The 27,938-nt window shown below is 35.4% G+C and overlaps 1 long non-coding RNA gene across 1 annotated transcript; it reads right to left on the reverse strand.

The window, feature by feature from the left end:
• Window positions 1-70: 70 nt before the first annotated feature.
• Window positions 71-27,938, reverse strand: LOC147648385 (uncharacterized). The gene is made up of 8 exons (XR_015280484.1): window positions 27,492-27,938; window positions 17,699-17,792; window positions 15,967-16,036; window positions 12,251-13,777; window positions 7,905-8,780; window positions 7,054-7,180; window positions 5,655-5,751; window positions 71-1,287 (listed from the first exon to the last, which is right to left on the reverse strand). It is a non-coding gene; the product is annotated as an uncharacterized LOC147648385 (long non-coding RNA).

Below are 27,938 nucleotides of genomic sequence, written 5' to 3' on the forward strand. Positions count from 1 at the left end.
TAGTTCTAATAGCTGTAAATACTAACCCAATGTCTTTATCTCTTGCAGACCTAATGTCTTTATCTCATTATTAAAATTTAACGTCTTTTTTTTTCATTAGAAGTCTTATTGAAACACCTGTATCATTCAGATAGAGATCTAATCACAAAATTTTATATCTCTTCAAATTTACATTTCAAGACCTTAGTCATCTATTTCTTCCATGAGATACACTTACATTTGGAAGTAATTCTGTCAACTGTCCTATTTTTTATTCAGGAAAATTCCTTTTGCTTCATAATACAACTGTAAGCAGCCTGGTTTGCACAAAACTAATTTTCCATATACTTGTTTTAGTTTTTACTTTGCAGATTTTGCTTTTAAAATCATAGAAACGATATTTGCTGACATCTGTGAATAAGAAATTTTTTAGAGGATTTCTGATACAGATGCAGAAAGATGAAGAACAAGTATCAGTTGGATGCACAATGCAGTAAGTTTGCAGTTTAATACTAAGTAGATATTGTATTTAATTTATTAGTTTTTAATGAGATGCGATTTTCTAATACATTTAGGCCTATCTTTTAATATAAACACATACCAAAATGTAGGCATCAGAAAACAAAGATATTAAATATTTTCAAGGTCATTTCAAGGTTCCAAACTCTGTGTTTTTGTGGACCACATTAAAACGTGAAATATGCTTACAGCTCATAAAACATGACAATGAACATAGATAGTATTAGGACATCTTTTTCTTCTTGGAGTACTTAGCTGAATCTAAAACAGGTGTGAAAACAGTCTTATAGCCCCCCTCTTTCCAAAACTACTTCAGTGCTAAAGCAGAATCATGGAATCATTTAGGTTGGAAAAGACATTTAATCAAATCCAACCATAAACCTAACCCTGTCAACCATAAAACTTGTCCCTCGGTACCACCTTCACACATTTTTTAAAAGCTCCAGGGATGGTGACTCAGCTACTTTCGTGGACAGCTTGTTACAATGCTTGACAACCCTATCAGTGATGGGTTTTTTTCCTAATATCCGAGTTAAACCTCCCCTGACATGACTTAAGGATATTTTTTCTCACTGTGTCATTGGGGAAGGGTCACCTCTCACCTGGGAGAAGAGATTGCCCCCCACCATGCTACAATTTCCTTTGGTAGTTGTAGATACTCTCCTGAGGCTTTTTTTCTTCCTCAGCTGCTCCTCATGTGACTTGTGCTCCAGACCCTTCACCTTCTGGGTTGCCCATCTCTGGGCTCACTCCAGTGCTTCAGTCTGTATTGTAGTGAGGGGCCCAGACCTAAGCACAATGAAAAAGAAGAAAGGGCTTGATGAATTGCAGCAGTAAATAATCTCTGATTCAGAAGAGAGGTGCTCTGGGACTATATCCTTACCTACACAGTGTAAGAAGTACATTGCACAGTTACTAGGGAGACTTGTGCTTTTCTGTTTATGTGATCACTCCATTTGTTGAGTTCTCATTTTACTGCTATTAGACTTAACAAAATTTCAATACACCTAAAAGTGTAGCAGTTTTCAGCAGCTAGAAACAACACAGTAAGACAATGTTGAAATGGTAAAGTCTTTGTTGCTTATTTCGGAAGTGTTTGATGTCTGTGTGCAGCAGACATTATTTTTATAGCGTATTAATGGTCTTTTATAAGACAGCACATTCTTTTCATATTTGCTTTTATTGCATATTAATGTTCCCCACCTTTTCCCCCCACACAATCCATTTTATTCCAAATGTTCTGCACTATGTTTTTTTGTCTGTTGCCTGTAAGATAATCACATTTCTTGTCATTCCCTTCTTTGCACATTTGGTTCCACAAAATACCAGCAGACATTTATTTACTCCATCTCTAACTTAACTTCTACACTCTTGACCTTTACATCTATTGAACTTTAAAGTTTGCAGATTTTACTTCAGACCTAAAGAAGGCATGGCAGAAAAAAAAATTCCAACAATACCAAATTATTCTAGTAAAATATAGGATTTCCAAGTACATAGCTTGTCCTGACTTCCTTGACTCTCCAAGGCATTTGAATATAAATAACATTTTTTTGTCTTTCAGTTATAAAAAGGTAGCACAACATGTTTTTCCTACACACAGAAGTTTTTTGTGAAGTTCACTATGTGTTCTAATTGCCGTATCTAAGGCAGATGCAGGCAAGCTAGTTCCACTACATATGTAACACTTAAATGTGAATGTGAAAACATTATGAAGCCAACAATGCATCACTTCTTTGTCTATATAACTCCAGTGATACACAAATTAAAAAGTCCTTATTTATAATAGCACTGTATGAATAATAGCATATAGCATAGTATAATAGCACTGAAGGAAGTGAACAGAAAGCACATGCTCCACAAAGAGATTTATTTATAAAATGTAATTGTAATGCCAACATGATATGTATATATGCTGTCACATGGGTTCTTGATGATCAGCTTAGTCAAGGATGTTTACGTTCCTTGATGGCATCAAATTACAAACAATGCCATAAAATTACAGGGTTAGTCAAAATTGTGTAACATTCCTTCAATACTTTTTTCAAAAGCATTCAAAGCTTCTAGCAGATGACTATGGACCAATGAGATGGGTTCCTATGAGAAACCTTTATCTATTTATCTGGTTTTATTACTGAAAAGCATATATCCAGTCTAAAAGCTACCTGTGTGCTATTCCACTCTAGCATTGTCCAAAAAGAAAACATCCTATCCATTTTAATCTATAGAAAGTACTACACAGAAGAAAAGCAAACATAATTTCAGCATTATATCTTTGTCACAATGAAAACATTGAACAGGAACTTGAAAATAGTTATAAAAAGCTATATTTATGATGTCTTTATAACACAAGCACATAGCAGAAAACAAATTTGTGACAAAACACAGAGAGGTAAGAAAATAGATATTTCTTGCTTAAGGAAAAAAATGAGTTGGCAGTTTGCCAGTAGATATGATCCATTTCTATAATTAAAAAAATCTAAAAGGAAAATACAAAAGAGAAATAAGAACAGTCACACTCCATAATGTAACAAGTTCCTCATTGAATCCTTTAGTTAATTTTCCCATTTCATCCACAAGCAACAACTGTCAAAGTCAATCAATGCAGTGCTGCTTGTGTGCTGAAGGAGTGCCAGTTCCTAACAGTTATATAAGCCAGCTAGAAGTAGATGGTCTATTAATTTCCTGGAATTGGTATCTTGCGACAGAAGAAAATAAATTTCAAAAATAATTGCTATCAGGTTAAGTGGAAGGCTCATTCCATTTATTAGAGAAATATGTTGATGCACTTCTCTTCAGTAAGGCACAGTAATTGAGCAGCATGATAATAAATGTTTAAGTCTCTATTTCAAATCAGAACTCCTTTTAACTTAGCTGATATTCTACTGAGCAATTTGCCTGTGTTAGTAGACATGTCATTAAGTATAACTTTAGAAAACTTTCGCACTTGTCTATATATCAATCTATTCAAACTTCACTGCATCATTAGGTTTACTGTAAGAAAATAATTTAAGGACTACTATATATAATTATAACCATCTAATTACTGCATAGTTAAGGTCATGCCTTTGCTTACTGGAATAGTTCTGTGACCTACATTAGATAGTTAAGTTTATGTAATCAATAAGACATTTTAGAATGTGAGTATTGGACATGCATTATCTTTGCCATCATCTATCTTGATCTGCATTTACAGCAAAAAATGTGATTATAATTTCTGTCAAATATTCCTGAAAAGCAACACGAAACATGAAATTGTGGCAATTTACATGTTAATTTCATGAAAAGTAAAAGGAAAAGAAAGCTATCAAAAAACATAATGCAGTGAACTACACAAAAGGTTTAGTAACAGGCTTTTCTCGTATTTTTACCATGGAGGAAGTATAAAATTTATGTCAAAAATAATGAAGGAGTTTCACAGAACTCATGATGAGCGTATACATCTGCTCTGACCTTCACTTCTGGTGCAGATAATTGTTTAAAATCTACCTCCCAATTAATGGTTAATTTTTATCTCTTATTTTTGTTTCTTTTTTTTTATGTTATATCTATAAATCAGTGATAATTTTTCTTGAAGTGATATGGATTAAAATTTATATAGTTTTGGGCCAAAAAAATCCTTTTTATAAAGTATATCAGTTATTTATTTCTGGTTTAATTAAACATACTGGAGCAATAAAACTTGGAGAATAGTAAATAAATGGGTATAGGAATCAGAGTTGAAAAAAGAATCAATGTGTGAAGAGATAATTGAACTTGTTCTCTGTTTAACTGATAAGGAACTTTCCAGAACAGTAGATGGATGAGATCCACCTCCCAAAGCTTGGGAAATAAAGAGGCATTTGAGTAGGCAAAATGTTAGTGTGTAGGAAAGGCCAATGGTTGTATACTTTATGTACTGACATACCGTATACATGGAAATTCCATGGATGGATTTGCAGCTTTTGCCAAGCCAAATTTTAGAAGACAGGTTTTATATGAGGAAAAATAAGGGCTTTTTTAGTCTGGAATGAAAAGGGAAGGTACTTAGTGTTGACTGAAGTGGCCCTTTGCATGCAGAATAGGCCAGAGGACTTTAGGTATTGTCAAAGCAGCACAGCTGAATTTCAAAAAGAAAATCAAGTAATCAGCAGTTCTATCTACCAAGTCACTACCCAATAACTTTGGTTTTTTTTACAAGATGAACTATTACTGTAGTTAAATAGAGGAATTTTAGAAGAACTTTAGATTGTGTACGTTGTTTCTTTTTAAATAACATAAGTTTTCTAAACTTAAGACACTGTATATGAGAAATACTGAAATTACTTCATGCATCTGATAGCTTTGAACATTTTGTCTGACATATCTTTGAAATGTCATTCCCCAAGTAATGATTAGCAGGCTATTTCTCATTTACTGTTTTATATCACAGTGAATTTGAGATAATTCAAACTAATTCATGCATAGTAGCTGTAGACCCATATATTTTTGTCTGATATTAAATAACAGGTATTGCTTGGATTTGAGTTACAACACTGAATTACTCTCACATAGTGATGCTTCTAGAAAAATACTGTGGGTTCATATGTTGTTCAGCATCAAATAAATCAACATGTGAATATTTAAATAGCTGTTAACTGGAGGGTTGATTTATCAGTAATAGCACAGACAATGAATGCTTTAATATTTGCAAAGCACACAAAGCAAGGCTGAGTCTAAACTACTCTGATTTTGCTCATGGACTGGTGAATCTAAACCTGCAACAGCTAGTTCAGTACTGATAGTGATTTTGACTATGTGTAAAAGATGGGAAGGCATGTGTTTCATTTTCTGACTGGTGCAAGAGTTCTTGGCCTGTTTCTTTGGAGAGAGAATTGTTACTTTAGATACAATGATAGTGATGATGTAACTGTACTTTAAATTATACTGAAGTTTGGTCTAGTAATAGACCCACTCATTAACTTAAAAAAAATGAAAACAACCCAGAAACAGACAAAAACAACAACCAAACAAAACTTTAGAGTATTGATTTGTTATTAAATTTTAAAAAATAATCTGTTTTTATTTTAAGTAGTATTCTTGTGACAGTATATTGCATTAGTTTTCTTAAATGTGTGTGTGTATATATAGGTAATGGTGGGTAATGGTTTAAACCTAGCTGGCAGCTAAGTACTCACTCCTACTGTCATCCAATGCAGCAGAATTGGAAAGGAGAGGTAAATTTCATGGGTTCCAGCACAATGCACTCAATATATGATTTATTTTTTCTTTATCCTGGTGGCAAAAAAATACATGCAAATGATTAGGTATTGAGGTTCTTTATATAATAAGAAAATTCCTACAAAATTAATTCCATTTAATTACTTGGAATGGACAAAGCCTTTTACAATAAATTGTTTAGTTCTTTCTCATATTCAAAGTATAGCTCTCTAAAATTGGTGGGAGCCATTACAATTGAAGACTATTTAAAATTTTCTCTTTACTAGTATCTCAGTTGGGATCAGGAGTGCATTTCCAAGCATATCTCACCACTGTTCCCAGTTAAGACACTCTGCATCTCTAGGTAATTTTCAAAAAAAAGGAAATACATTGCTGCTGGAGTGCCTTTAATGCACCACAGTTGACAGCAACAGCTTTTGCTAGCTGATGTAGGCACGAGGTTCATTAAGGTATTAGAATTCTAGTTCCACCCTACGCAATTTAATTTGGCTGTTTCTTTTTTTGGATAGTGTCACACTTTTTATGATTATGTAATAATTCCAGCTGTATTTTGACTTAATGAGCTGCAGTATGCTTTTGATATCAACAGGACACAACGTGTTCTAAGGGAAAAACACATGGGTCTAGAATACAAAAATTAGAATCATATACTGCACTTTTGTCTGTCTGTTTTTAATTAGGGAACAGTTTTGCCTAATGAGCACTGTTGTGTCAAATAAGGAATTTTGTTTAAAGTGACTATTTTTCTTCCTGGTTTTGACATCAGCTGCCTGCAATAAAGTCCCTGTAGGTGCACGTAACAGTAAGTCTGATATCCTGTTTCACAAATTTTTGCAATAGTCTCCCCACTTACTAGGTAGGGAAGGAGTGAAGTGCCAAAGGAAGTGCAGAAGTGCAGAAGTGTGGAAGTGTGGAAGTGTGGAAGTACAGGAGGGAGGGAGGGAAAGAAACCTGGGAAAGTAAGATAGAGGGAAAATTATTTCTGTGACCTTTTCTAAGGACTCATAAATAATTGGATTTATTTACCATACAGACAACAAATATTTTCCTGTTTTAAGTATTTTAGATGAAGAGCAGCACTAGCAGCAACCAGAATGTTTGTGTTCAGACTGAATAACTGTAGGCAGGTACTTAGTCAAGACATGGTCTGAATTGAGCCTGACAAGATGTCAGTGCACCTATTGACCTACAGTGCGTTTATCTTAATATTGTTATTTTCCTTTACATGCTATGGAAAAAGATCCATACTCTTCTCACAATGATTTATCCAGTACTAGAGAATTTATACTTGTTTCACATGAAATAGTTTTGGCAGCAAGGGCACAAAAGACATAATAAAATGACAAAGACCAGTACCTGCAATGTCTGAAATATGTTTTGTCTTAAGCTTGCTAGCCTTATTTTGCCATTCCTAGAATAGATCTTGAGGACTGTGGTCAAAGTTCTTTCTGGCAAACATCTCTTGCTGCTTGCAGTGACCTTTCTGTAGAAAAGTGAGAATGATTATTACATGATTTAAAGGATTCTAATCAGTGAATTTAAGAGCACATGTATCTCCTGGTTTCTTATATAAATAAGTTAAATAGTTGCATATAGATTTTTTTGGAGGGGCCAAGCAGTATTTGTTTATTAGCTGCCTGCAGTTGTTTTGTAATAATACAATGTTGGACTTGGTGTTCACAATAAAGAAGAACTTTCAGTTTTAAGCATGAAGGATGTGGTGAGTAAGCAAGCAGAGAGAAAGGGTATGCTCTGAGGGAAAGGTCAGCAGTTCTCAAGCTTATTATACCACACCAGACATGGTTTAAGCACCCACAGTAGCACAATTGCACAAAGGGTCAAAAATGTGTGCAATGGTGTCATGATCCAGTACTTCTGTGTTTTAAATTGTGTATGGCTAATTAATATCCAGTTCCTCATTTTTACTACCTCTGAGTTTTTTAATGACTTTGGCTTGCTAATCTGCTGTTGCTTCTTTCTGATTTGATCAGAAGTAAAGCAGAAACATGTAGTCTAAAACAGTGCACTAAATATTAAAATTCATGAATGTGTATGTTGTTGAACAATCAAAGGCCATTATAGAACAAGCAAACCAACAAAAAAAAAATCCCATCCTCCTCTATTTTAGAAAAAACCCCAACAAACAGCATGTTATTTTGCTGTATGGAAATACAGAATGTATTATTTTAAAAATATGTAAAACATACATTTAAAAAATGTATGACATCCAGTGGTCAGTGCTGTTCATATATTGTAAAATTCTTGTCTCACTTTTCCTCATCATAGAAGGCCTGATGTTTGCTTCAAAAAGAAATATTAAAAAAAAAAAAAAAGGAAAATTAAATAAATTGTAACCTTGTTCTATTTTTTTTAGGATATTAGTTCACAGCCATATAATGTATATTCATTGTGCCATTGAACTTGAGATATTTTACAAAAGTGTTGTAAAATATGTAGCACTCTGCATCTACTGGAGAAGTACGTTGTCTCAGGTTTACAGTCTATTGAGTTTCTGATGCTTAGGTATTCTCTTCTTGTCAATCTGGACTCCCACTGTTGCTTGTTGTATAATCAGGTACATTTTTATTAGTGTGTCTACAAATTACAAGGTTACAGAATTCTGAGTTGGATGCAAACCACTCTGCTTAGTGTCAAAAAGACACTTGAAAAAGCTGTATAAGGGTTGCAGCATATGATTAGTCATATTGGTATAGAACAATCTTGCTTCCAAATTGCTCATTCTCTTTCTTACAGCTCAGAATATTGTATTTTAATCTGAGAAATCTGGCACTAGGAAGAAATAATGATGTTGGAAACAAGAAATTACTTATTTGTTAAACAAAACCACTATCAGATGTAAGTAAGGTGCTTTTGCCCCTTTTTGAAGCTACTCCAAACTGCACAGTATGTGAAGTCCATAAAAGGCATGTCTTTTTCTACTAAGGCTCAGCTGGTTCTTATGAAATCCACCTAGAAGCATGTTAAGGCTCCACAGAAAGTTATTAAGGGCTGTGCAATGCTCTGTTGTCCTCAAAGAGATGTCCTTCAGGCACTGGAAAATACAATGCCAATACTGCAGTCTTCTGGGAAAAAAAAAAAAAAGAAAGAAAAATAAGAAAGAGGATGAGGATGTTTATTGTTTTTCACTTTTCTTTAATTAGTCATGGAATTATGTAAAGACAGGGAGAGTCTTAATATTGAAAGTACACAGGGGCTTATTTTTGCTTAGATTCTGCCTGCAGAACAACAAAAAATGTCTCTGGTAGTTTTTTGCTTTTTGTCTCTGCATTGTTTGACTGCTACACAGCAGCTGAAGTATACAGAAAGAGAGGTCATAAGAGGTCAAAAAGACTTCTTCTGTGCCCTTTTAAAGATAGTCTAATAGTCTATTAAAAATATCTTTCTGGAGATATCTCATGTGTTCTTGCTCCTGAATTGATTTTTTTTCAGATGAAACAAGTTTCTTGGTTTTACTACTACAAAGCCCATGCATTCCTTTCCCTTCCCCAGTTCTTGGTTGATGACCTGTCCTTTTTTGAGTCTTTCTGTTGTACATCACAAAGCTGAGAACAATGTATCTATAAGTTGAAAGCTGGTGTTATTTTGTTACTTGCTCATGCTTTGTGCTTTTCAGAAAACTGGATAGCACGACCAAATGTTATACTTACTATATGTAAGATTCTGAACACAAAAAGAAAAGAAAAAAAAAAAAGAAGTCTGCAACATTAAAAATTGTTTACAACTAACTCTCAGCCTAATTTCTTAGTGATAGCTGGAAATTTCTTTTGTACCTTGAGATATATTTTAAGAACTGTTGTTTTCCTTCTCTGCACTTTTTTCTGGTATCTTTTAATAAACAGAGATGTATTAAAACATCAGTGTACTATGCATTAAAAACATAGTTGCATCAGCTCATATAAACCAGTAAAAGTAATGAAAATTTCTTTTATAGAGGGAGAGGTAATCCTACTTATGACAGAACCATTTCTGAAACAGAAGAGCAGTGACACCAGTAGCATAGATAGAAGATGCTGTGTAGCTCCCATCCTCTTAGGAATGGTGCATAAAACACTGCAAGTCTAATTAGATCTCCAGAGAATAAAAATGCCCATTTGACAGTCAATTTAAAGACAGCAGTGCCAGAGCACTTTTATTTCTATAGATTCAGAATCTGAGTTACCTTTGCATGAAGTGTGTGGATGCAGAATATGATATTTACAGGAAATCAGTACTGATGTGCTTCACAGTGCTATGAAAATGATGCCCTGTCTTTTTATCATTTATTTTAGCAGATGAAGGACAAGAAAACAACATGAAAGTCTATAAAGGAAGTATATGGCCACTCACTATCGAAAGTAATTTGTTAGTGACCTTACTTACACAAACTGGTGATTATAGTATAGCTCATAGAGGTTCTCAGTAGTAATGTTCAAGAAACAATTTTACTCTGATGTATATGTATATGCACATTTATAAAGTATTTTAACAGGGAACTAATTAATTTCTTTTTTTTCTTTTTACAGTTAAGATTTCTGACAAGCATAAAATGCATCATTTACATTATAGTTAAATTAAATACATGTTTATTATGAAGTTTGTGTTTGGTTTATGGAATGAGAGTGTTTGCATAAATGTAGACACTTTGTCATTAAAAAAAAAATGCTGTAAATGCTAACGGTTTGACTCAAATGAGACATATTGGCATTCTTGGGTTTTGGTTGTTTTTTTTTTTTAATCCAACTTGGTACAAGGGGATTGAAGAAATAAGAGAAAGATCATCAGAACACAGGAAGATTTGGGCCGATTACTACCTCAGCCTGAGCAAGGAGGGCTTAATTTCATGTCACCTGCAACCCTGATTAAAATTTGTTTCATAACATTTCATTCTTCAGGTCATGTTAGCAAGATCTCTGGATCTGATCCAATGAGACTGGGAAGAATGAAACTGGAGAAGACAAAGGTTATGAACATAGCCTAGAACCTGGAAGAGTGGCTCTTCTTAGTGCTGATGATATATGATGATTAGTAGATAATGATCTCAGAGCTGATGATTAGTAGAAAAGATTTTTTTTCCTCCCTGTTTTCTATTAATCCCTGCATTTGTTTTATTTATCTGAGATCTAAACAAAGTAAAGCTATAGACTGATTTATCTGTTGTATTAAAATATTTTTAAGGCGAAAAGAACTTTAGATAGAGAGAAGATAAGCCTGTAATATTTCAGAGATAGACTAATCTACAGTGGACCATTAGGTTTACTATTAAAATAGGTGAGAATTCTCCAAAATAGTGGTACTTTGGGTTCAGTAAATTGTTAAAAATTTAGTGGTAAACAAAATGCATCACTGTAATGGTCCCTCTAACCTGTTTCAGATAGCAAAGTGATGCCTAACACATTATAGTGAAACAGGATGAGAAGAAATTCTTTCACCATTACTCTTATATAGTCCAATCATTCTGGTTACATACAGAGCTTTTACAGACTTTCTTATTTTTAACAGATTATCTAGTCTCCCCTTGTGTTTTTGTTAAATTTTAGCATTTGCACCTGTCTCCTGCAAGGAGTTCTTTACCACACATTTTGAGGAGAGCCTCCTTCACTGCTTTGACTTTTCAATTCATACAGGAAACTCAACTACTTGTTTTGGAAGAAATGGAGGAAAATATATCCCTCTTTGTTCTTGTAGTGGTTTAGATTCACCAATTTGAATTTTGTGGCCAATGCACCAAATAATGTGGTGGGTTTTAGTGCTGGCTAAACTCATCAGGGCACTTACTCATTTCTTGCTGTGAGATATGGATTAGGAGGAGGGCAAAACAGGCTTAAAACTTAAATGGAATAAAGAAACTTCATTAACAGGACTACAGGAATAAGAAGCATCAGAATAAAACCTCCAGAACACCTTTCCTTCCCCTGCTCAACTTCTTTCCTTTCCCAACTGACTACATAGAGACAAAACCTGGCATGGTGAAGCAGCACTAACTATACAATAGTCTTTTATCAGTCCTTGTAGGGAGAAGAATTTTCTCTTCTCATGCCATGGAGAATTCGCCACAAGAAACAATTTTCTTGTGGCTTTTCATTTCTATGAATAGCAGCTGCTTCGGAAAAGTTCTGCCATCATGAAATTCCCCCCATTTTCACAGTCCTCCTACAGGTATGTCCATGGACCATGAACTCATGGGGTATTATTTTAAGGATGAGTTGTTCAAAGGCAAAAGTTCTCTTCATCTGCCTCTGTGATCATCTCTGGGAACAGAGGTTTTCTTCTTCTCTCCCTGGGGGAAAAGGGTCTTCATCAACTCTTATCTCTCCCACTGTTCAAGCTTCTCATGGGATCACAGCTACTCCACCATCTGCTTGGCTTCATCAATGGATACCTTTGCTCAGATCTACAGTTTGAACACTCCATCCCCCCATACTCTCATGAATTAAAGGAGATATTTCAGTGTATCATTGACCAACTCCATGGCCCTACCAAAAGAATATTTCATCCCCTTTTGCCATCTCCTCATTCTCCTTCCATCTGAGGCTTAACTCCTACTTTTACTGACCTTGGTGTCTTCATGTTGTCTTTCTACGCGTTGCCACTCCCTTTCCTCTCTCTGGAGAGAGGATCGACATCTGCAGGTCTATTCTGTGTAGTGAAAGGGTTAATATCTTGCCCAGTGGCTGCAGTCATGGTGTTGAATTTCAGGCCATGCTGGGCACCTCCCTCCTCCCAGCAGCTGCTGGGATGGGAGTGCTCAGCCTGGAGCTGTCTGTTCGGGCCGGGGGTGGGGTGGGTTGGGTTTTGGTGTCAGTGAGACGTCAGCAGCCATGGCTTGGCCCAGCCTGGGGCTGGGTTCCCCACATTCTCCATCCCCTGCCCAGGAGCTGCTGGGGTCTGTCCCGGCCTCCCCCAGGCCACGGGGGAGCAGGGCCAGCCTCATCAGAGCTCTGCCACCTTTCAAGGACGGAAGCAAAAAGAAAAGTTTAGGGCTTGCTCTTTTTAAAATGCAGAATTCACAGAAATGGATCTAACTTCTAAATGGTGCAAAATGTTGTCAGTTCTCAGAACTGGCCAGCTATTGGCCTTTCCCAGGCACAGGGGGAGCTCCCAGCAGCTTCTTTTAAAGAAATCACTTTCCATGGGTGTTTCTTACTTTTTTCCCCAAATGCCAATCAGTGTCAAACCACCACAGTGCTGCTGATTATTTTAATAACATCTGTCTTGGCCCGCCTATCTACATATAGGTATAATATCATGCCAATACTGTTTTAATGTTTCTTGAGTATTATTCCTGACTTTGAGTCTGCAGATAGTTCATGTCAAAGGACATTTGATTGTGAGAGACTTCTGCAAAACATTTATCTGCTTAAAATGAAACTCTGTAGTAAAGGAGAATTAGCTTGGAATTTATGTCAGATGTGGTATATGATTTAGTCAACAAAACTGGAAAAAATTTAGAAATAATGAATAACCTGATTTCTGCTACTTCAAAAGTACACATACTTGGAGGTTAACCATAGAGTTCTCTCAGACTTAGAGATGGAGAGTTCTATTTTTCAGATATTTCATAAGTCGCTGATTAAGCTTTGAAGAAGATGGTATGTCTGCTTGTCTTCCATGTGATAGGATAAGTCTGTGTTAGTGATAAAAAAGGAGCTTTGCTCTGATGACAGGTTCCTCTGGCCTCAACATGATGCTCTTGCAGAACTGCCTGTCAGTCTTGATTTCAGAGTTCTTTTTCAGTTGGAGAAGACATCCGTAACTCTTGAGCCGATTTGAAGATGAATAGCAGCAAAACCTCTTCCTTACTCCATTTGCCTTTGTAAATTATAGTTATAATCTATTATAAATGTATGCCATTCCTTTTCCTCTATCTGAAGAAATTATTAAAGATTGAAGTCAAAATTGCAATTTAAATTTTAATCTAAAATGTTTTTTAAAACTGAGATTTTTATATCTTTAGGTTGAACTGAAATTTTTCAGCTGGACTCTGTAGACCTTCAGTCAGATGTGGAAAACAAGTGATCCCAATGCAGAGAAAAAATAGTTTTCAAAGAATTTTTTGAAATACTGTCTTAACTGAAGTGACCTATAATACAGAAAATAAAAAATATTTCAATGGCAATAAGGTATGGTAAATAAATAAATATATATAGGTAATTGCTGTAAATTATTTGATAAATTACAAACTAATTTTAACAAGTAATAAAATAAAGGATTGCCTAACCTTGGTAAAAAATGGTAACTTTTTAATTACAATCTTAGGGAATCTGCCAGGTGGGAGTATTTACATGAGACTAAGTCTGCAACCAGAACTGGACTTCCTTTTTTGTTCCATTTGCATTAATGGAAGTGTATTCTATCTTAAGACAAATAGATACATCTTTTCTGTTATTTGTAGTCAGAGTGATTTGATCAAGTGTTGATTCATTCCTTGCTTCCGCTACGTTCCTTTATAAATGCCTGATATTTTATTTTCTGCTTTGTGATTCAGCCTAATTTGTGCCAAGGGATGACCTGTATTTTTTTGTAGCTTTTAAAAAAAATCCTTAAATTTATTAAAATATGTTTTATAGAGTTTATTCCTGAATGGCACATGTGTTTCTGTTACTGAAAGACAGCTCCTGAAAGGCACAGCATATTGTTGGGCCTGAAAAAGATGATTTGACTTCAAAAAGTCTGAATGAAATTTCTTAGCAATATTTTGAAGTATCTTCATTCATCAGTACATTTAATTCTAACAACCTAAAATAGTGTTATGTAAGCCTAAATTCATATATGACCATGCTCCTTCTACAAATAGTGCTGAGGAACAACAAAAAATCCCTACAGAAACCCCTACAACAACCCAAAAAAATCTATATCTACAGTACCAGCACTGGCTGCAGTAATGATCACACAATTTTCAGTATAATCTTACATTTTTCTCTGACTTGTTTTAACAAACATGCTGAGAATTTAGTGTGGTAATAAGCTAAAACATTAACTTTATTTCTTCTAGGACATGACTGGCATGTATTTAATGTCATATACCCCATATTTTTACTTTTGATTCTCAGGACTTGCAATAGACTGCAATCACATCTACCTGAAATGAAATTCTACCTTGTTCTCAGGCCTGAATTTCTTAAAAAGGAAGCAGAAAGGCTGAAAAGGAGGGGAAAAGAGGACAGTGGAAGGGAGCAAAACCAGACTTCACTGGGCCAGTGGCTGATTTTGTGGTGCAGAATTAATAAAATGTTGCAACTGTGTAACAGTTCTTGGAAAACTATTCTAAAAATTTATATAAGGCTAGGTAAAATCCCAACACATGATCCCTAAAATAGACATTTTCATATGCAAGTTTGCACTTAAAAGTGAACTGTCAATAGGGACAGTTTTTCTAAAATGTATCATAAGGGTAATAAAAATTGATTTCTTCAATAACTGGCACTTAACTCTATTAGCAAAGTAGCTTATATAGCAGTAGTTGATTGTTTTTTCTGTGATCCATCTTCTTTTTAAAGCTAGATATACATGATCAAATAAGATTGTCTTTTCAGAATAAGATAAGGTTTCTTTGTTTTTTTACTCACAAAAGACCAAAAGCTTATTTGAAAATTTATAGAACATTAATATCTTATAACAGTAAGAAAGTACTCAAACACAAGCTATTAAAGTACCAGGAAAATCAAAACTAAAATGCTACCTTGCTTGTCTCTTACTTCCATCCTCAAAAGTTCCTGACATTTTAATGAAAACACATTATGTTGCTAAAAAATAAATAATGTTTAGGGCAATCATTTCAAACATAAATTTTGGAATTATTTGGCCGGAATCTGGTAAAAACTAGAAGGGACCAATGGGATTAATATTTAACTTAGAGTAATGAAAGTGCAGTTTATGAATCAATGCCAATTTTCAGTAGCAGGACAGTAATTAGTGAATGTTACACTGTTAATTATTCTAAGCACATTCTATTCATCCAGTATTAAATTAAAAGAAAGGCATCCTGTGTTTCATAATTATTTTCCATTTGATCATATAATCAAAACTAAAACTAGATTTTCTCATTTTGTTGCTCTGAGGTGTACCAGTTTGGAAAAATATTGCTCTTACTACCATCTAAAGGTAACATATCCTTGATCCAAAATATGACTAAAATCAAGCTGATTAATATTAAACAATTCCCACGCTCTTTTCCTGGTTGTCATTTTAGCAGTGCTGTAGGTAATGTCATGTCCACTAATCCAGCTCAAGCAAGTAAAGTAAACTCAGTGTCAAAAGGAAACAGCTGACCTGCTGAGTTGATGCCTCTGCAGCTTCTTCTGTTTGAAGTGAGTGTACCTCCTTGTCTTTGCCTCCCAACCTGTACAGCAAAGCAACCCTGTGTGGTATCCTGGATCTACTAACAGGACATGAATTAGGCAGCAGAAATATATAAACTTGTCTGCCTTTTCTGTAGATCATTGTTGTTTTTATGTACACTGACAAAACAACAGTTTGTGACAGTGTAAGAATAGAAAGGAACTTAAAAATATATGTGTGGATGTATTTGTATTTGTTTTGTACATATTGAAGGATCATGTATTACAGATTCCTTATCTCCCCTAATGGATATTTCATACATCAATTCAGTTGACTGGGACGATATACACTGGCAACAAATACTTCTCTTTTCTCTAAAAAAAGATACTTATGTTTCTTTTCAGAAAATCTTTTAGAAAAAGAATATATTAAATATGCTAAAATACCAGTTAAAACTGGACACAATTCCCTGTTATTCGAATTTTATGCTGACATAATTTTTAAGATGTCATGCAGTATGAAAATAATACAATAGATATTTAATGCTGATTCTGTATAGTCCTTTCCAGTGCTTTATTGTCAGTGAATTTGGTCAATAATTTCACAAAGTAAAGGGCCAGATGATTGCTGTGTTGTATTCATAATAATCTGCCTTGTCATTCTGTTCATAAATTGTCTCAATTCCTCTAAACAATTGCTTTAGAGCAGCATGTAAAACAACTCCTACAGAAAAAAACCAAACATTTTTGTATATATTCTGTACTGCCAATATACTGTAACTTGAGGGCTTACTCATAATTTCAAATAAAAAAGTCAAGCAGCCTCAATTACAGCCATAAAGTCATTCCCTTCCATCCACATCTATGAAAAAGGGCTTTTCAGAAGATACAGTTTTAATAAAAATATTTTGTTCTTACTTCATTCTCTTGATTACTAACATTTCAACCTATTATTGAATAGTTAATGAACATTTTGGTCGTGTGTATTTTTTAATGTGAATTGATAAAATTGTTAAATGAAAAATTAATTTACTAGAAATTCAACTTCATTGGAATGTTTGTTTAAGCAGAAGAACACAAAAAATATTGGAAATTTATTTCTTATCCACAAAGAATAAATCCAGGGTGTGTTTGCCATGTGAAGTGGTTAAAAAAAATTACAGAAAGGACTATGCAAAATAATATAAAGGAGATCAAGGAAGGAACAAGAACAGAGTGCTTCGGAATTTTTTTCATCCTTAGTAGGAACTTAAATCCACTCAAATCACCTTTTAAGTCAGCATTCAAGTGGCAAATTAAAGATGAATTACAAACCAGATAATGTAAGGAATCGGCAGTTAACACACAAGCCCCATAAGAGACTAGAATTCAGTTTTCTTCTGAAAATAAGGTAACAACAAGAAAATATGCAGGAAAAACTAAAGATTTTTTTCCCTTTTTGGTGACCCAAAAGAAGAAAGGAAGGAAGAAAGAAAAATAATTTACCAATTCAAAGAAGTAGCCCTTAAACTCAGAAAGAATGAATAAGGAGAACTTTACATTTAATTTAAGCTTTCAAGTAGTCATTATTACTGAAATGCAATCAGAAGGATTAGAATATCTCCACCTGAAACAATTATTATATCTTTGTAAGCATATAGAAATAAGATGACTTGTAGAATTCTGTCAATAAGTACAACATGATTTGATAAGTCATAGTAAGCATTAAATTTCTGTGTACTTACCTCAGTATATAGTAACATTACAAATAGAGAGAACTTCAGAAATTTCTTGGAGGTCTTCAAGGAAAGCTCTTGGGGAGTGGGTAATAAAGATACACTGCAAAGAAACAGTCCATCAAAATGAGAATCCTCGCTATGGGGATATAGTGAAATGGGAATTGTTTTTCCAATTAGTAAAAAAAAATTGATAGGGTGGTTGCAATGTCATGTAGTTTCTTTAAAGCTCAGTAAGAGATTTGTTAAATTATGCAGGAAATGTTTCACAATCACTCTTCATATGGTTTTGTTAATTGATGATTTAAATCAATATAAGACAAAAAAGACAGTATACTCTTGCTAGGTCACCACTACTCACAAAAAAATATATTTTGTCTTTCACGAGGTGCTACGCACTTAATCATGTCTTGTAGTATTTTGCATCAGAGTTAAAAACCTTTAGACCATATCCGAATTTGTATAGACACTTATTTATATTTCAACTAAATTGTTGTCCACTGTGTGTTCTTACCATATGCTGTAAGGATTTAACACAGGCTAAAACGATAATGTGATTCTTCTATTAATTCTTAGCCTTATTCATGTTACTTGAACACATTTATTTTGTTTCTTGGTATTTATTCTACTTATTGCTGGAATTTGTGCATAACTGTGTGCTTATTATTATGCAGTTTTATGTAGATATAAATTTTACATATTCTATTCCAAACCAAGGAAATAAAAAATTTGTATCTGTTGCTGGAGACAATTTCATCCTCTCTAAAACTGTGATGATACACCACCAACTGTGGGCTACAAACTTTTCTGGTAGGGATGGGCATCATTCAATGTTAACTTGTTTCAATGGAACTAAATAATTTGAAGTCTCAGCAATTCTTATATAGATGGGAAGAGAAAAAATGTCACAAGAGAAAATAGTTCGAAGGCATTATTATTCTTGTTCTGCAGTGACTAACATGGCAACTGGTTAGTTAGAGCCTTAGCACATGACATGTAAGCTTAATACCTTTATTTTAAACTCTCATTCTGTCTGCATTTCATGTAGCATGGTCTTTTTCAGCAAAGAATACTTTGTTTTTATATATATATATTTATATATATATATATATGTCAAAATTACATTACAATTATGTTGATGCTAATGAAGTTAAATCTAGGTGTCCTTTTTCAAGAACAGGGTAAAAATAATAAAAATAAAACTATTTAATTCATACAGAAAATCAGTACAGACACACTCTATTCTTTTTCAAACATCGTTCATGCAGATGCTATTTACAGATGATTTGTACTTAACAGAACTATGGTTAAAGTGTGTTTTTAAATAATTAACAAAATGTCTCTCTGACTTAGTGGTATAGCATGCAACTGAAAGTGGCTCTCTGTAGCTAGTCATTCAGATCTCCAAAATGGAGTCAGTCCTGGACAACTTTCTCATTGCTGATGTCCTGATACCAGATCCCAGGAAAAAAAGGGGTATTTATGAAAATCTCTAGGAAAACAGCTCCAGGTTTGATGGTAGTATAACTCATGTTAACCTGATACATGAGTTTACCAGATACAGTAATATATCTTGATATAACCTTGAACAGATTTCATGCTATGTTTATATTTTTTCATACTTTATACCATTCTTGTGTATTTTTTGTGGAAGTGACAAAAGCATCAGCCAATGCCATATAATTCCATAAATATTCTACAAAGAAAAATGTTCTTTAGAGATGAATAATTGAAGTGATCCAAGAAACATTGCAAAGGAAATAGCTCACAGTTTACACAAGTTCACTCACTGAGAATAGAATATGCCAAGAAGTACTGAGTCCTTAGACTTTGAGAAAAATATGTAAAAAAGTAGTCATGATTGCCATGCGACCTGTTAGGACTCCAAAAATGAATCATTAATTCCATTCTGTACTCCGGGAATAAATATTGGGTAGAGAAAGTGGGGGAAATAATATGCTAGTTCTCGGTCATTTGCAGTGATACATATGACACCCTTTCTTCATGTTCCATTATCATTACTGAAACAAAGATCACACATTGTCAGGAATTCTTCATACAAGGTAAGCTCTCTACAGCAGAGGGTTATGTCATCATTTATTTGCCAGTTGGACCTGTGAATCTTGTAGTTGCCACTACCCAGTGGCTAAAATTATCCAATTTAGCCCAGTGTTTACGATGCTGTCTTAGGAAGACCTGATCTGTCTAGATGGAACTGACATGCCTGTCAGTTCTCAAAACCAGTAAGTTACTGTGAAACAATGTGGGTGGGTGTGGGGAGAGTTCTTACACCTAAAGCAGTATATTTTGACATCTTAATAGACAGATGCCTAATAGAAAATTCAGGATCAGGAATTCAGCCACAATGCACTTCTTCTAGCATGTTTAGTAGCTTTCTAACCAGCTTTTGAAACACAGGATCACTTCATGGATGTATTGTTTTTAGATGAAATGGAAATGTGAGAGTGCGTACCACTTTGAGTCCTTCCAAATTTCTTTTCAGGCAACATGATTTGTCCAGATTTTCACTGTGGATTTTAGAGCAGGGAAGGACAGAATCATGCTGCCCTCTGACATGAAATGTAGAGGCTATTTTCCAAGGACGAGTGGTGCAGAAGGTAGAGATAACTGTTCTGTCACATACAGAGAGGCAATAGTTTAAAAGACACTGACAGAAACCAAGGTCCCCAGTTCTCTAAGTTCTTTTGAAACCAGCACCAGAGTTGTGGAAACAGACCATTCAATCAGTGAACACATTTGAGACCTTGCTAATGTATGGTTGCTCTGTGTAGGAGCTCCAGACTTGTACAGCCTTTGCATGGCTGTTGGCTAGATGGATCTTGTTGGATTGTTGCACTAAGGGGTGACTGTTCTCCACTATTTATTGCTTTCTAACTCAGCTGTTGGAATAAGCCACCAATGACCTTGCTAACCATGCTAATCGCTTCAACTTCGCCCATAGCTGAAGGTAATTGTTGGCTGTTACCTGGTACCAGAGGTATTACCTCTGTTTTCCCATCCTGAGTATGTTACAAGGATGTAATGTATGTGTTAGTGGTTCATCTGTGAGTTTTATTTTTTTATTTCTCCCACACAAAATTCAACAAGTACAGCCAGCTAGATGTAGTGCTTTCAGGGATTCCTCCCCCATAAACATTTACCTGTGATTCTTTCCTTTTCCAGTGACTACCAGGGTTAGCTAACTGATGAGATGTGGGCAAATAAAGTCCAGGCCTTATTTCATCTGAACAATGCCTTCAGGTAGATTTCATCCCATGACACTATTTCACCTAAGCCCGAAGAATCTGAGTAAAATGTTTTGTTGAGTGCTTTAGCATTTTCTGATTTCAAAGAATGGCAAAATTTATGCATTTACATCTCTCCATTTTGCTACTTGTAATGTTTTCCTTCAAAAGAAGCCTCCAGTGCTAGAGTATTTTCCAAGCAAGTCGCAGATGTTACCAATATGAAGGCAGGGTAATTGGGGTGTTTTTCTGACCCCCAGGTGTTTGACATCTCACAAACTATATTTTTCCATTTGTAGGAATGAATGTATTAAACGAGGTTTGTTTGTAGACATCTAAGACATATTGTTGCTTTTAGAAAATTCCATCAATATGCAAATTGTGTCTAATCTACTTGTGGCAAAAAATGGAAAGTTGCAACAAAAGATTATATTTCACATTAAATAGTCTAAATTTATAAAATACTGTAATAAAATTATTTTTTGTATAAAAAACCATGTTAAAAATAAATACTGTGATACTATGAGTAAAGTAGAAAATTTCTGTTGCAGTGTACTCAATGAACACTTTACAGTTAAGAATTTGGATTTATGGGGAACAGGTTTGATTTTGATTTACCATATCAACAACCTGCTCCTTATGCTGTCAAACTTATGCAATTGCTTGGTCAATGATAAAGAACTGACACATATGAGTTTATTCAGCTCCTGCTCATGTTTTGTCTGAACACAGCCCATCCTAAAGCTTGATGCATGCTTGAAGTACCACCATCAGATCCACGAGACAGCAACATGTATAGGATATGAAGCCTAGGAAGGACTGAAGGTTGTTATGCCGCCACTGTCACCTGCAATTTTCTGTCTCCCACAGCCACCATTCCTGTATTCTGATAGTCGTGCAGTTACTTCATAATCCACTAACCTGGGGTAATGGAGTAGGCATACCTTCCAAGATGGAAGACATGTCAGTTTACAAAAAATAAGCTTTTGAGCTGGATCCAATAAAAGTGCAGAGGCTTTTGTGATTCCCTGTGTCATGCATGGGATGCCTGCACCCTTATGAAGAAGAAGGACAGGCACTCTCACCCTCAGCTAGGCTACAGTTATGTTGAAAAGCTGACACGTTAGTTACTAAGTGGAAGACTACAAACTGTGAGTTGGAGTCAGGAAACAAAGAAATTGTGAGACAGAAACCTCATGAATTAAGTGAATGCATGTTAGACTAACCTTTATGAAGGAGATTGAACCCTTCTGCCTCGTGTTTGTTTTCTTTCCTGATGAGCTCATAAAGTAAAGTTCAATTGACAGAGTACATTTCCCTGCACATTTGAGAGCTCCAAACAGGCAGTGACAGTGTAGACAATGACAACGTAGGAGAAAAGAAAAGGCATTTAGCTGTAGGATCTAAATCCTTGGCTTATTTCAACATTAATTTGAAATTAAAATGTATACCATATTTGAGTTAGCATCAATTTCTTGTTCTGATGTCGACAAGAAGTGGATTCTACATTTATACATTAAAATAGTCCTACTAGGAAAGACTTTTCATAAGAAGTTGTATAAGATCTTTCTTTAAATTTTTATCAGCTTTGTCCCTTATTAAAAAAGTGGGAGAAAACTAAGGATGTCTCCTGGATATTCAAAAAACTTGCATTATCTTTTAAAAGCTCTCTTGTTGTAAGACAACAAATAAATTAATGATAGTTTGTTTGTAGCACAATTTTTATTAAAATTTTTAAGCATCTGAAATTTTTGTAAGGCTCTAATTTATTATTACATTTTAAGACATTCTCATTAACTCCATTACACATATTATTACGCATAATATGTGCTCCATGGTTCTGAGATTCTCAATGTTGTTAGAAATCTCCTAAGAGGGGATCTTAAGCAAGAGACAGATGATATCAACTTTGAGAATGTTAGTCAATATACACCTTTATTTAATCTCTTTCTCTACTGCAGCAGTCTCATGATCTCTTCAAACAGTACAGTCATTTAAAAAACATTGTAGGTATGAATGTTTGGACCCTTATGATGTGTAGACACTAGCCCCAAGGGCATTAGAAAATTGGATGAGCTCTTCATACCTAAATCTGATTCAGAATTTTCTCTTTAAGTTGTCTTCCTACAGTGTTTTTTGCCAAAACCTAGAGGATTCATTTAAAAAAATATTTTGTCTAGATTTAGTAAAACCCTGATGAAATTTAAGAAGCAGCCATGCTCATATTTGATTACCTGACAGTAAACTTCAGTATTGCCTGGTGTGGGTTTCAGGCCCTCTTCTCCCTGTCCTGCTTTAGAATAATGCTGTCACCCTCAGGCCTGACATGATACAGAGTCTAGATTTTTCAGCAACATTGGCTGCCCTTGCTTATGGGACAATCTTTGTGTGTGACCTAACTGTAACTTTTGAAATATAATGAAGACATATCAAGTTATGACATTTAAAGCTCCATGATCAATTATTTCATTTCAGTCTTACTTCATGTTGGAATAGTAGCATGTAAGACACTGGTTTGTAAGGCATATCATGTGACAGGAAATCTTTACGTGGGAAAAAAATACTCTCACAAAATCTTGCCAGCCTGGGTTACCAAAAAATTGTAAATAAATACAAAAATAATCCCAGAACATGGGTAGAGATTTTACAGAATTTTATACATAAGTAAGAACAAATTATTCTCAGGATAAAATACAGAAAAGAAGAAAGTGATCTAAGTTGAATTATGCATATAATCACAGGTCCTCTGACCATTCATAATTTAAAGGCAAAATGAAAAAACATCATGGAAATTATTCAACCTGATTTTTCACTAAATACCTGTGTTATGAATCCAATTTTACCTTTATCAGACAGATTTACATGGAAATGAATCTGGCCAATATTTGACTAACCATTCTTTATTTAGAAGTGTGACAATTAAAGCATATTGAAGTTTTTATAGAAGCGGTAGGATGGAGTTTACTGCAGTTGATATAGTAAAGAATTGGTGGATACAGATAAAAGTAAATTGCAAGAGGCTCTAGACTTTCTCACATGTGAGGGATTTAGGGGAAACACCAACAAAACTCACTGAAGTGAGAACAAGTCTGGCTTAGCACACACTCAAATGAATTTTTCTCCTTGTTTTCATAATATTTTTTTTCCAATTTTTCACATTCTGAGCTTTTATTCTATTTTAAATTTTTCTACTTAGGCCTAATAAAATCTTGACTTCAAAGGAGAAAATCTCACTGTCACCAATGAGCAGAAGGCTAGCCAAACAGATAGAAGGGGGAGAAATGAACGATTTAGATGTAATTCTGTCAACTCAGTCATTATGTGTACGTAGGGATGTGAAACTTGCATATTGGTTTATTCTGCATCTGCATAAAGGCAATTCCAATCAAGGAAGTGGAAATAATCAAGGAAGTGGAAAACTTCAACAAGGACATGACAGCAATCTGGGTGATTTCCAGGGACCATATCTGAATATTGTTTCTTGGTCCTCACTTGTATGTCAACTGAAATTTTGAAAATTAGGGAACTTGACTGTCCGAGGGTGACTTTACAATGCTTGTATCCCCAGTCCTCTGTTCTGTTCATGCTGGATTTTAAGTCTGGCGCCTTTAAGACTGGTTCCGAGAGCGAAGATAGGGGAAAGAAGCGTGCAGTTTGTTTTCAGAAACTGCGCTTGCTCCCACGCATCCTACACACTGTGTTGTCTGCAGCACACACAGTGGGGGAGAGCTCTCCTTTGCTTTTAGGGTTTTTTTAGCTAGCTGAGACAAAGGAGTTCCCAGGACAGTGCCTTTTCTTTTTAACTGTTTAAACCTGCTCTGGACTGAAAACCTAGAAAAACATTGTGAACTCACACCTGTGGTACACCAGGGCCTGGGCTGTGGCATTTTCCAGTGCAGGAGGGACTGATAAAGAGACTGAGAGAGCTGAGCCCCACAATAAGGACTTTCTGAATTTGCTATCTCTTCAGAACTGTAGGAGGTTTTATTTTTTAATTTTTTAATTAATTTTTTTTTAATGGTTGTGAATACTTTGCTTGTTAAATAAATCAATTTTTCCCCCTTTTCTCCAAGGAAATATTTTCCTGAACCAGTTGGAGGTGGAGCCACTTGAATTTGCTCTCTAGAGAGACCCTATTCAAAGGTTTCCTCCCAAACTTGCCCTAAACCAGGACATTCTAACTAGCAAATGCTTGGTTTTTTAATGAAAAATACATGAGAGATTTTGCAGGTGTTAATTTCTATAAATCATTTAACACTGTTTTAAGATACTAAGCAAATTCAGAGAAAATTTTGGAAAAACGTATTATATCTCATCTTTTTCTTCCTGCATGCTATATTAAATAATAATTTTCTGCATGTCTAGTGTGATGAGCAGGATCAGGATATATACCCTGCTACCGTGACCTTCCACGAAATATTAGACACATAATTTATGAGTGGCAGATTTTAACCAAACTATGAATAGGTAAAAAAGTCAACTCCATACAATATAAATAAATCTGTGAGTTCAAGGAAGGTCATGCCATGTTTGATTTACCTATTAGCCTGTGAGACAACACTGACAAAACAATTGATTGAGGATGTGAGGGAGAAGTTATTTGCTACTGGTTCCCGTTTTATCTTTTCATCCTGCAAAACCACCAGATATTTTCATTCTCTAAATGGTAAAATTTTTGTTCTTAGAAAGACTTAAAGAAAACCTTACAGCTGAAAAATAATGATATAATAAGCAAAAAGTTATCTTCAGCAATAAAAATCAGAAGGTATATGATTTTGAATTAATTACCATATCATGATTATCACAATATCCTTTATAGGAATCTCACTGACTTTGACACAAAAATAGAATACAAGAGTTGAGTATAGAATGTATTTGTTTAATAGGGTCAGTGAGACATAAAGAAAGTAAAAGCATAATACAGTATGGCCTTACAACCAGATATATAAGAAGTATGAAAGATATAACGCAGATACAGAACCTTTACTAAAGGAGTCTCTGTAAATCTTCCCATTAAAAATGATCCTGTTACTTAGTGTAGCAAGAGTTTCCAAGATTCTTCACTTGAAAAAATACTTGCAATATACCCTAGAATTACTTTTCTTGAGGAAGGATTTTGGACAAGATGACCTACTGGGGTCCCTTCCAACCTCACTCATTCTGTGTTTTTTTTTGCCAATAAGTATTCATCAGTTCCTGTGCCTTAAATGTAATTATCACGTAGATATGATTCTCTTCTTCTTAGTAGTGCAAGACACAAGTAGTAACACAAGTAGTGTTATGAGACACTGCCCTTGTTCCCAGAATAAATGTGTATTATCAGTCCACTGCATTCAAACAAAACTGCAGCAAAAGTTTATCGAAGGAAGTCATCCCTAGAGCATTCCATGTTTCTGTCTATATTCAAGTATCATTATGCAAGTTATATCTATTCATAAAAGCCTAACAGTGAGAAAAATATTTCAAACTATTGAAGACTGCTAAGCGTGCAGTGGTAGTTACTCCAGTTAACATGGAAATCACATTAAAGGAATGAAGTCAGTTTAGTGACAGTTCAGGTACTGAGCCAAACTAGGAGTAAGAAGGAAAAGGCAGAAGCTGCAGGATGCTAAGCTTCAGTCAGATGCGCTGACAAATTGCAGTTTATTGAATGAAGGACCGTGTAGTGGTTTCAATTCACCAATTTGAGTTTCCTGGCCAACACACCAAATAATGTGGAGGATTTAACACTGGCTAAAATCATCAGTGCACTTAGTCATTTTTTGCTGTGAGATATGGATTAGGAAGGGTGCAAAACAGGCTCAAAACCTAAAAGGTATGAAAAAAACTTTATTAACACAACTAAAAGAATAAAAAGAATTAGAATAGAACCTCAGAACACCTTTCCTACCCCTACACAGCTTCTTTTCTTTCCCAACTGACAACACAGAGATAAAACCTGGGATTTTAAATCAGTTACTAGTTCTGCACTAGTCTTTCATCAGTTCTTACAGGGAGAGGAGCTTTTTCTTCTCATGCCATGGAAACTTCTCCACAAGAAACAGTTCTCTCGTGGCTTTTCATTTCCATGAATAGCAGCTGGCTGGGAAAAGATCTGCAATCGTGCAATTCCTCCCATTTTCACAGCCTTCCCATAGGGAGGACATGGCCGTACACGGGCCATGTCAACCCATGAGGTATTATTTGAAGCATGAACTGTTCAAAAACAAAGGTTCTCTTCATCTATCTCTGACATAATTTTCATATCTGGGAACAGAGATCTTTTTCTTCTCTCCCTGGGGGAAAAGGCTCTTCATCACTCTCATCTCTGTTCAAGCTTCTCATGGGATCACAGCTACCTCAACATCTACTTTAATTCATTATGGATGCCTCTGCTCACATCTACAGTTTGAACACTCCATCACCCCATACTTTATCATGAAGTAAAGAGGATATTCCAGTGTATCATAGTCCATCACCATGGACCTACCAAAAGAATCATTTCAGCCCCAATACCCCAATACTAGGGCATCTTCTCATACTCCTTCCATTTAGGATTTGACTTATTCTTTACTGACCTTGGTGTCTTCATGTTGTCTTCCACGTGTCATCACTTTGTCTTTTCTTTCACCTGAGGGACGATTGAAGTCTGCAGGTCTCCTCTGTGCAGTGAAAAGGTTAATATCTCACCCAGGCCTGCAGATGGTCATGATGGTTTCTGCTGGGCAGTGGCTGAAGCAGTCACGGTGATGGATTTCAGGCTGCACTGGGGCCCTCTCTCTGCCCAGCAGCAGCTGGGGGGACACAGTGGAGGGAGCCTGGCGCACCCAGAGCTGCTCCCGGGACCCAGTGGACCCTGGCTCAGCCAGGGCTGGCGGTGGGGCAGGGCTTTGTGTCAGCAAGATGTCAGGAGCCATGGCCTGGCCCAGCCTTGGCTGAGGACTCACGGCCTCCCGTCCCCTGCCCGGCCACTGCTGGGGCCTGGCCCGGTCCCACCAGGCCACGGTGGAGCAGGGCTGGCCCCA

The sequence above is a fragment of the Cyanistes caeruleus genome, chromosome Z (genome assembly GCF_971803275.1).
Source record: "Cyanistes caeruleus chromosome Z, bCyaCae1.hap1.1, whole genome shotgun sequence".
In the NCBI taxonomy this organism is placed as follows: Eukaryota; Metazoa; Chordata; class Aves; order Passeriformes; family Paridae; genus Cyanistes; species Cyanistes caeruleus.